The sequence below is a fragment of the Lithobates pipiens genome, unplaced genomic scaffold, assembly GCF_037356315.1.
Source record: "Lithobates pipiens isolate NorthernLeopardFrog02 unplaced genomic scaffold, aLitPip1_a1.2 Scaffold_19, whole genome shotgun sequence".
NCBI lineage: Eukaryota > Metazoa > Chordata > Amphibia > Anura > Ranidae > Lithobates > Lithobates pipiens.
In genome coordinates, this window is record NW_027507764.1 from 537,863,775 (window position 1) to 537,874,435 (window position 10,661).

The window sequence follows — 10,661 nt, forward strand, 5'->3', positions numbered from 1 at the left end:
AAAACTTTAAATAAGTTTGACCGAAGGCCATTATAGCTTCCCATCTCCTATTTCAATAATATCTTAAAGTCTTTCTTCTTAAGTGAGGTCCATTATGTCCTTTGCAAGTTTGCTTGCCCTTTTCTGTATAAATTTTGACTCCAGGGTACCTTTAATGATTTCCTTATTATTGAGCAGCGTAATTTCAGCTTTTCATCTACAGTGACACTTGGTAAAAGTTGGTGTTGCAGCACAACTATGTAACCTATTGTTGTTTATCAGACACCTCTGAAATTTAGTGTGTTTTTATACTGCAATTGCAGTAATTTGCACGAATTTGGCAAATTTAAGAAAAATGTCTTCACTCTGTCCTTGTCATGTATAATGTGGAGACATAAGAGAACAGCAATTGTAGCTCAGATCTTGGCCTGAATGAGCCCAGTGTTCAGCTTTTCAACATTTTAACAAGACTGTTCGTCTACGGCTTTTAAAGCTAAATCATTTTTTTAGTCTTAATTCAACTTTTCAGTTCTGTTTTCAGTGCCAGATTGCATATGAAAAGCAATCGTTACATAAAAAGCATGGCAACTCAAAAATGAGTGAGTTACAAAATTCACAGTTTGATCAACAATCAACTCAGTGAATTAGCACCTCTTCTCTAGTATAACACTGATTTGTCATATTTAATTATAACAAGAATTCTGGAATTTAAACAGCCAACATAAGTTAACCAAGTTAACCAACAAATTAACCAACCAACCAAGTTAACCAACTAATTGCTCTTGGCAATACACTGATAAAGTAAAAAAAAAAAAATGTTGTAGAAGAAGACTTTGTTTTGCGCCAGCATAGATCTGATTGGACCAATGCGGGAAACTGCAGATCCTATACAAAATTTTACATTTTCAAAGTACCAAAAAAGTTATTTGATTTGTAGAGAGGCGAGCCTGTGCCACTGTTTATTTTGCCAGTTTAGGACATGTTTTGCAGAAAACAGTCATTCGTATGATCCAGGTGTGCAGTGGGCTTACACCAAAGTCCGATGGATTCGAACGTGATGACGTACGACCTAACTAGAATAAGGAAGTTCATAGCCAGTATCCAATAGCTGCCCTAGCGTCGGTTTTTGTCTGTCGAATTAGCATACCAAGTTCCGGCAGGAAAATTTAAAACATGTTCTATTTCTAAAGTTTGCTGGATTTTTGGCAAGCAAAGGTCAGATGGAGCCCACACATGATCGAATTGTCCGATGGACTCGTTCCCTCTGACCTTTTCTGTCAAAGTCTGGTCGCGTGTACGCGGCATAACAGTGTATGTGGTTTTCATTCTGGAAAATCCATTCATTCCAAAATTAATTGCTAAAAGCAAACAAAATTTCAAACAACATTTGTCAAGCAGTTAAATGTACTTAGACTTTTCATACAAATTTTTGTATGAATTTTAGTTAGAAAACTCTACTAGTGTATAGCTGGCTTAAGTCTCAGCGTTAGACCTCTGCTGTCTTCAACAGGCACATGGTTTAGTCAGAATAAAGGCAATTTCATCTTGATCAGCAGGTATGGGAATGTATTAGAGTAAGAATATGTTCTTGGGCCAGCTGGACCTAGGAGCAGGTGTATATTAACTGACTGTTAAACAGACTCCAGGATGATGCTGATGGTCCCCCAGAAGTGTCACAACAATATAAAAACTATTTGCAGACTGGAATTTTTATATAACCAGGCACATTTAGCAGTTGACATCTAATAAGGAGATATGCATACCTAAAATGTCTTCGCTCATATACAAATTCTCTATAATTCAGGTCCAAATTCAGCCCAAAATTTTGACCGAAATCAGACCTGAAATTGTGAACAGGAACGCACCGGACCCCACACGGAGATGTGAACCCAGCCTATATATATATATTTTATATTTAATATATAGTGCCACCACTCACCAAATGTGCTGAGCTCAAGGTATAAAAAGAGGCCAGATATGCATGAACATATGTGCTTCAATCATGAAAGGTAACCACAGACACCATGTTGTTTAAAATGTATGCTCACCAAAAAGTAGGGTCTCACTGCTTAAAGCAATATTAATACCAAAAGCAAGCATCTATTATTTTACAGTTTACCTATTCTTAGCTGTGATGGATGTATTTTTTCCCCTTTTTTAGCCTTTCTTTCTTCTATTTTCATCTAGTGATCTGACCTGTAAGCCAGTTGTTTTTCAAAAGCTCAAGCTCTCCAGTAGAGTGTATCAGTTTACATGGATGAGACAAACTACTTAACACTGGCAGGGGTGATTAAAATGTAAAGCTTTTATTTATTGGTGCAGAACCTTTATTCCAAAAGGAAAAAAAATATATTTGCTGTAACTGATTATAAATAGGGATGAGCCCAATATTTGAGTCGAACGTAAGTTCAACTCGAATATCGGGTGTTCACCTGTTCGCCAAATAGCGAACAATTTGGGGTATTCGCGGCAAATTTGAAAGCCGCGGAACACCCTTTAAATGTCTATGGGAGAAATCAAAAGTCCCCCCTTTAAAGGCTTATATGCATGGTATTGTCCTAAAATATGTTTGCAGACCCAGGTCCTGCCCCAGGGGACATGTATCAATGCAAAAAAAAGTTTTAAAAAACGCTGTTTTTTCAGGAGCAGTGATTTTAATAATGATTAAAGTGAAATAATAAAAGTGAAATATTCCTTTAACCACTTGAGATCCGCGCTATAGTCAATTGACGGCTACAGCGTGGATCTCCTTTTCCGGGACTACGTCTATTGACGTCGTCCCGTGTACGAACGGCCTGCGCGCGCCCTGAGGGGCACGCGCGGCGCGCTCTGTGATCGGCGAGTCCATGAGACTCGCCTGATCACCGATCCGTGCAAGGGGTCGATCCCGACCCCTTATCACGTGATCAGCTGTCAGCCAATGACAGCTGATCAGGTGACATAACGGAGCCGGTAACCGGCTAGTATTCCTCCTCGCGCTGACAGCGCGAGGAGAAAAAAAAAAAGCCGATCACCGGCGGCCGTGATCGGGACATTAGTCCCGATCACGGCCAGCAATGCAAGCGCCCACCTGCCCCCTGCCAGTGCCCACCTGCCCCCTGCAGTGCCACCCTAATAAAAAGTTAGTGCCCCCCGTCAGTGCCACCCAGCAGTGCCCACAGTGCCACCCAGCAGTGCCCACATTGCCACCCAGCAGTGCCACCTACAGTGCCACCCACAGTGCCACCCACAGTGCCCACAATCTGCCTCAAAGGTGCTGCACCCCAGTGCCGCCCATCAGTGCCCAGCAGTGCCGCCCATCAGTGCCCAGCAGTGCCGCCCATCAGTGCTCAGCAGTGCCACCTATCAGAGCCACCTATCAGTGCCCATCAGTCCCATCTATCAGTGGTACCTATCAGTGCCCATCCGTGCCACCCATCCGTGCCACCCATCCGTGTCATCTTATCTGTGCCCATCTTTGCCCATCAGTGCCGTCTTATCTGTGCCCATCGGTGCTGCCTTATCTGTGCCTATTAGTGCCGCCTTGACTATGCCTATCAGTGCCCACCAGTGCAGCCTATCAGTGCCCACCAGTGCAGCCTATCAGTGCCCACCAATGCAGCCTATCAGTGCCCACCAATGCAGCCCATCAGTCCCGCCTCATCAGCGCACTTCAATGAAGGAGAAAAATGACCCGTTTGCAAAATTTTATAACAAACTATTAAAACATGATTTTTTTTTTTGCATCTTTTTTTGTTTGTTTAGCAAAAAATAAAACTCCGAGCTGTAACTAAATACCACCAAAAGAAAGCTTTATTTGTGGGAAAAAAAATGATAAAAATTTCATTTGGGTACAGTGTTGTATGCCCGCGCAATTGTCATTCAAAGTGCATCAGCGCTGAAAGCTGAAAATTGGTCTGGGACTGAGGGGGGTTTAAGTGCCCAGTAAGCAAGTGGTTAAATTTCGTACTTGGGGGTGTCTATAGTATGCCTGGTATGGAATTTGGGGGGACCCCCATGCAATTTTTAAAAAAAAATTGGGTTCCCCTTAATATTCATACCAGACCCAAAGGGCCTGGTAATGGACTGGGGGGATCCCAGGCCTTTTTTTCAATGACTTTTATCTGTATTGCCGGGACCCGACAATTCATTACAGCCGCGAGTAGTTTTAAATTACTTTTTTTTTTCTTTAGAAATGTAATTTTGTGCAGGGACTGTTCTAAACACGGGAAAAATGTGCCACTTTACAGATATACTATAGACCCCCCCCCCCCTGTATGAAATTTAAAGGAATATTTCACTTTTATTTTTACACTTTAAGCATTATTAAAATCACTGCTCCCCACAAAACTTCAGTTTTAAAACTTTTTTTGCATTTATACATGTCCCCTGGGGCAGGACCCAGGTCCCCAAACACTTTTTATGACAATAACTTGCATATTAACCCTTAAAATCAGCACTTTTGATTTTTCAAGTTCGTGTCCCATAGACTTTAATGGTGTTTGCGTGTTCAAACAAATTTTTTGCCCGTTCGCATGTTCTGCTGCGAACCGAACTGGATGTGTTCAGCTTATCCCTAATCATAACGTGTGAGCTGGAGTTTGGCTTCAATTTGTTAGTGTAGTGTATCTAAATCTGCTAATACATTTAATGATCGCTGTTTGCTTGTTTGCAGGACCATCTGAAATGCTGGATTTTCATTTACTTTCACTCTCAGTGATATTGGTAAACAGGCCAAATAGAGAGGGATGAATGTCGCTAATGGGGGAACAGACAGCAAATAAAAAAAAGAGAGTGTTCAAATCCCTCTCTACTCTATCCAAAATTAAAAACAAAGTTTTGTCTTTAGTTATACTATAATAAAGGTCAATATGCATTTAAATCTCCCAGTGAACAGAATGTTCAGAAAACAATCTTCATTGCAGGATAATCTTTCCCATGATATGGTCATAAAAAAGAGAAACGTGCGGCAACATTGTTTTTATGAAAATTAATCTCCAAAGAATAAAATGATATAAAAGCCAGCAACAAGACTTACATAAACTGCTGTTGCCTGAAAATGATGCATTTTGTTCGCTGGGAGATCATTTTTTTTTGAGCATTTTATTCACTGGGGGATTTAAAGGCATATTGACCTTTACTGGGCAGTGAGGTCCTACTTTTTGTGCATTATGAACTACCTAGGTGCAATAGTGACTATTCATGATTGAAGCATGTACTGCATTAACTTTCTGACCATCCACCTAGTACTGAGAAGGTCCCCTTTGTGCCGCCAAACCAGTTCATTTTTCTGTCAAAACAGCCCTGGCACGCCGAAGAATGGACACCACTAGACCACTGGAGTTATGTTGTGGTATCTCATGCCAAACCATCAGTAGCAGATCCTTTAAATCCAGTTGCAAGGTAGGGCCTTGTTTGGATGTATTCTCGATTGGATGGAGATTCAGAGAATTCAGAGGCCAAGTCAACACCTAAAACTTGTTGTTGTGTTAAACAAACTATTCCAGAACTATATTTGCAGTGTGGCAGGGCACATTATCCTGCTGAAAGAGGCCACTGACACCATTTAATAACATTTCCACTAAGGGTGTACTTGGTCAACAACAATGTTTAGGTAGGTGGTACGTGACAAATTAATATCCACACTAATGGCAGGATCCAAAGTTTCCCAGCAGAACATTGCCCAAAGCATCACACTGGAATAGTTTGAGGAACACAACAACGCATTTTAGGCAATGACTTGGCCTATGAATTCTCCAGATTTCCATCCAATCGAGAATCTGTGAAATGTGCTGGAGAAACAAGTCCGGTCAATGGAGGCCCACCTTGCAACTGGACTTAAAGGACCTGCTACTGACAGTTTGGCGTGAGATACCACAACAAAAAGAAAGGTCTAGTAGTGTCCATGTTTTGGCATGCCAGGGCTGTTGTGACGGAAAAATGGACTGGTTTTGCTTCAAAAAGTGGACCTCCTCAATACTAGGTGGCTTGCCTTCTTCCCGTACTGCATCCTGGTTTCATCCCTTCGCCAAGTAAATGACGTACACACAATTGGCCATCCATATGATGTTAAAAAAATGGATTCATCAGACTAGACTCCCTTCTTCCATTGATCTTTTCTCGAGTTCTGATGCTCACATGCAGGTAGGCATCTTTGGCTGTGGACACGGGTCAGCATGGGCACCTTGACCTTGGCTACGCAGCCCCATACAAATCAAACTGAAATGCCCATTTTTTTCTGCTTTCCACACATCAACTTCAGGGACAACAATATTGATGCATAGCTAAGCTCTTTTTATATCTTGAGCTCAGCACATCTGGTGAGTAATGGCAGTATATAAATATATTGGAGATGGATCACTACCTAGGTTGAAAAATTATTGAAAGGAGGTATCATTACTGGCACTGCAATTTTGCTTTATATACAGTATAATGAGATAAGATAAACAATTTGATATTGGTTTTACAGTGGATCAGCAAGGTAGTTACCTCTGCAATATAATGTTTGAAAAGGTCCAGACTCCAAATAGGTGTGATCCTGCACTCCTTGGTAGTGGCCACGAATGCGCGATGCTGGCGGCTCACTCCCACTGTGATTACACAGCAGAACGTGATCGGTGGGTACTGTGGACTTGATATGCACCAGAATCTGATGATCATCCTGCAGAGTGACTGAACTATGATGTGCCTATGTAAACAAGGCAGATTGCCATTCTGACAGGAGGGAAGGCATGGATCCTGTGTCTCTGCAAAGCAGGGACTATGATCCATGTCTTTTTCTAGTAAAAGCACCTCTCACAGTTTAGAAAAAGACTGGCTAGGCATAGAGTTAGCCCTTTGATCACCCCTGATGTTAACCCCTTTCCCAATCAGTGTCATTAGTACTGTGTTAAGCACAGGTCCCCAAAAATTGTCAGTTAGTGTCAGACTGTCTACCGCAATATCACAGTCCCGCTATAAGTCACTGATCGCCACCATTACTAGAACAAAATAAAAATAAAAATAAATAAAAATATTCCATAGTTTGTATAACTTTTGCGCAAACCAATCAATATACGCTTATTTGGATTTAGTTTACCAAAAATATGTAGTAGCCTACACATTGGAGATGTGTTTTTTTTTGTGTTTTTTTTTATTGTGTATGTTTTATAGAAGTAAGGCCTCTTTCACACGGGGCGGATCAGTAAAGATCCGCCCCGTGATGATCCGCTCGCTCAGCGGGGATCGCTCCGTTGTCCCCGCTGAGCCGGCTGCGGACAGGGCGGTCTCCGCACACTGTGCGGGGACCGCCCTGTCAGCTCTCCGCTCTCCTCTATGGGGATCGGACGAGCACGGACCGTCTGCCCGTGTTCATCCGATCCGCTCTGCAGACGGACAGAAAAATAGGATTTTCCTCCGTCTGCAGAATCGGACATTTGCGGAGGCGGACAATAGCGGGTGTCTGCGGATGCTCATCCGCAGACACCCGCTATCCCATAGGGATGAATGTATGGCCCGTATTTCATCCGCAAACGGATGGATGAAATACGGACATACCATCCGCATGTGTGAAAGGGGCCTTAATAAAAAATGTTGTTTGTTTTCAAAATCTTGGTCTTTTTTTGTTTACAGTGCAAAAAATTCAATATGCAGAGGTAAACAGATACCACCAAAAGTAGTATTTGTGGAAAAAAAAGACATACATTTTATTTGGGCACAGTGTCGCACGACCGCGCAACCGCACAACTGCACAATCTTCCAGAGGTCAAGTGGTTAAAAGAGGCCAGTACTTATCAGGCATGCATATGGTTTTATATGATTTTTTAAAGATTATTTTTTTATGTTAAACAATATATTTTAATTTTACTCAGAATATTTGGTAAATGATATCTTGCATGCATATATAATAGGGATGAGCCGAACACCCCCCGGTTCGGTTCGCACCAGAACTTTCGAATGGACCCCAAATTCGTACGAACTTTAGAACCCCATTGAAGTCTATGGGACTCGAACGTTCGAAATTAAAAGTGCTAATTTTAATGGCTAATATGCAAGATACTGTCCTAAAAAGGGTTTGGGGACCTGGCTCCTGCCCCAGGGGACATGGGTCAATGCAAAAAAAAGTTTTAAAAACGGCCGTTTTGGCGGGAGCACTGATTTTAATGACGATGAAAGTGAAAAAAAAAGTGAAATATTCCTTTAAATATGGTGCCTGGGGGGTGTCTGTAGTATGCCTGTGAAGTGCCACGTGTTTCCCGTGTTTAGAACAGTCCCTGCACAAAATGACATTAAACGGAAATAACACCATTTAAAACTGCTTGCGGTTTTAATGTTATATCTGGTTCCTGCAATATGGTTGAAAATCATTGAGAAAAATGGCATGGGTAGCCCTCCCTGCCCATTACCAGCCTATTTGGGTCTTGTACGCATATTAATGGGAACCCTGTACCCATATTAAAAAAAGGAAATGCGTGTGGCCCCCAGGCCCTATATACTCAGAACAGCAGTATACAGGCGGTGCAAACAAGACAGGGACTGTGTAGGTTTGTTGTGTTAAGTTGAATCTGTTTGTAATTTTCAACTGGTACATTTTTAAAGTGTAGCTCCAGTGAAAAAAACGATTTTTAAGCTTTTTGGAAAACATAGGGAAGGGTTATCACCCCTGTATAATTTGTTTTGTCGTCCATCTTTTTTCATCTCACTTGCTGTTGTCTCCTTCCGTTTGCAAGTAGGAGATGTTTGTAAGTTGGATGTTTGAAAGTAGGGGCCTGCCCTATATGCTCTGCAGAAATGGCGGAACAAGGTGTTGGTTTTGCCACAACATTGTAAGCCCTCAAAGTGACTCTTGGTGGGCGCTGGAGCGCCCTGCTGTGAACGATTATATCAAGAATTGTAATTACATGCCATTGTTGAACAGTGGTAGAAAAATTGACCTTTGGTGGTTGTGGTGCTGGTGCCACAACACTATAAGTCCTCACCGTTACTCTGGGTGGGCACAGGAAGGGGCCCTCCTGTGAAATATTATATCAAGAATTGTAATTACATGTCCCTGTTAAACAGGGGCAGAAAAATTTGGCCTTAGGCACTGGTGCTGGTGCCACCACACTGCAACCTCTCCCATATACTCTAGTTTTATTGCAGGAATTAGCCCTGCTGCAAAGCATTGCATCAAAAATTGTAATTAAACGCCCCTGTTAAACATGGGCAGAAAAATTGGGCCTTAGGCACTGGTGCTGGTGCCACCACACTGCAACCTCTCCCATATACTCTAGTTTTATTGCAGGAATTAGCCCTGCTGCAAAGCATTGCATCAAAAATTGTACTTAAACGCCCCTGTTAAACAGGGGCAGAAAAATTGGGCCTTAGGCACTGGTGCTGGTGCCACCACACTGCAACCTCTGCCGTATACTCTAGTTTTATTGCAGGAATTAGCCCTGCTGCAAAGCATTGCATCAAAAATTGTAATTAAACGCCCCTGTTAAACAGGGGCAGAAAAATTGGGCCTTAGGCACTGGTGCTGGTGCCACCACACTGCAACCTCTCCCATATACTCTTGTTTGATTGCAGGAATTAGCCCTGCTGCAAAGCATTGCATCAAAAATTGTACTTAAACGCCCCTGTTAAACAGGGGCAGAAAAATTGGGCCTTAGGCATCACCCAGAACCAGAAATGTTCTTCCAACATATCAGTGGAGGAGGAAGAGGATAGACAATCAACATAACAGGACAGTCACTCAGCATCAGCATAGGCAGTCTTGAAGGGATGTGATATTTAAAAAAAAAATTATTCTGTTACATCAGCTTCAGGTACTTGGTAGCTGTGGGTGATCCAAGACTGATTCATCTTGATGAAGGTCAGTCGATCAACTGATTCGGTGGACAGGCGCACCCTGTGATCGGTAACAAAGCCACCAGCAGCACTGAAGGTGCGTTCCGAAAGAACGCTGGATGCAGGACAGGCCAGTAGCTCAATTGCATACTGTGCAAGCTCTGGCCAGTGATCCATCCTCAAGACCCAGTAAGCCAGAGGATTTTCGGTGGGAAAGGTGTCCAAGTCTGACCTTGCCCCTAGGTATTCCTGCACCATGTAAATCAGACGCTGGCGATGGGTGCTGGAACCGATCATACCTTGGGGCTGCGGACTAAAAAATTGTCTGAAAGCATCAGTCAGACGGCCACCTTCTCCACCGCTCCTTCTGACCGATGCCTCAGGACCAGGAGTTTGTAACCTCCCAGTCTCTGGGAACGCGTTGCACAGACCTTTCTGCAAGGCCTCCTGGAGATGTCTCATCCTCTGCTCCCTCTATGATGGCAAGATAAGGTCTGCAACCTTACCCTTGTACCGTGGATCAAGGAGAGTGGCCAGCCAGTAATGGTCCCTCTCCTTGATCCGAAGAATACGAGGATCCTTCCGCAGGCTTTGCAGGATCAGGGAGGCCATGCAGCGTAGGTTAGCTGAGGCATTCGGTCCGGAGTCCTCTGGGTCACTAAGAACAACATGATCCGCAGCTACCTCCTCCCAGCCACGTACAAGTCCACGTGTTTCTTGGGACTGTAAATCATCCCTACAAGACTGCTGCTGCGGCTGCTGCTGATGCTGAGTGCCAGCCTCCACCTCCATGCTGACACAATCATCCTCCTCCTCCTCTTCCTCCTCCTCATCCTCTTCCTGTGTGATGGGTGGCACAGCAGGAACACTGTCTGGATAAAGGGGGCCTTGAGAGG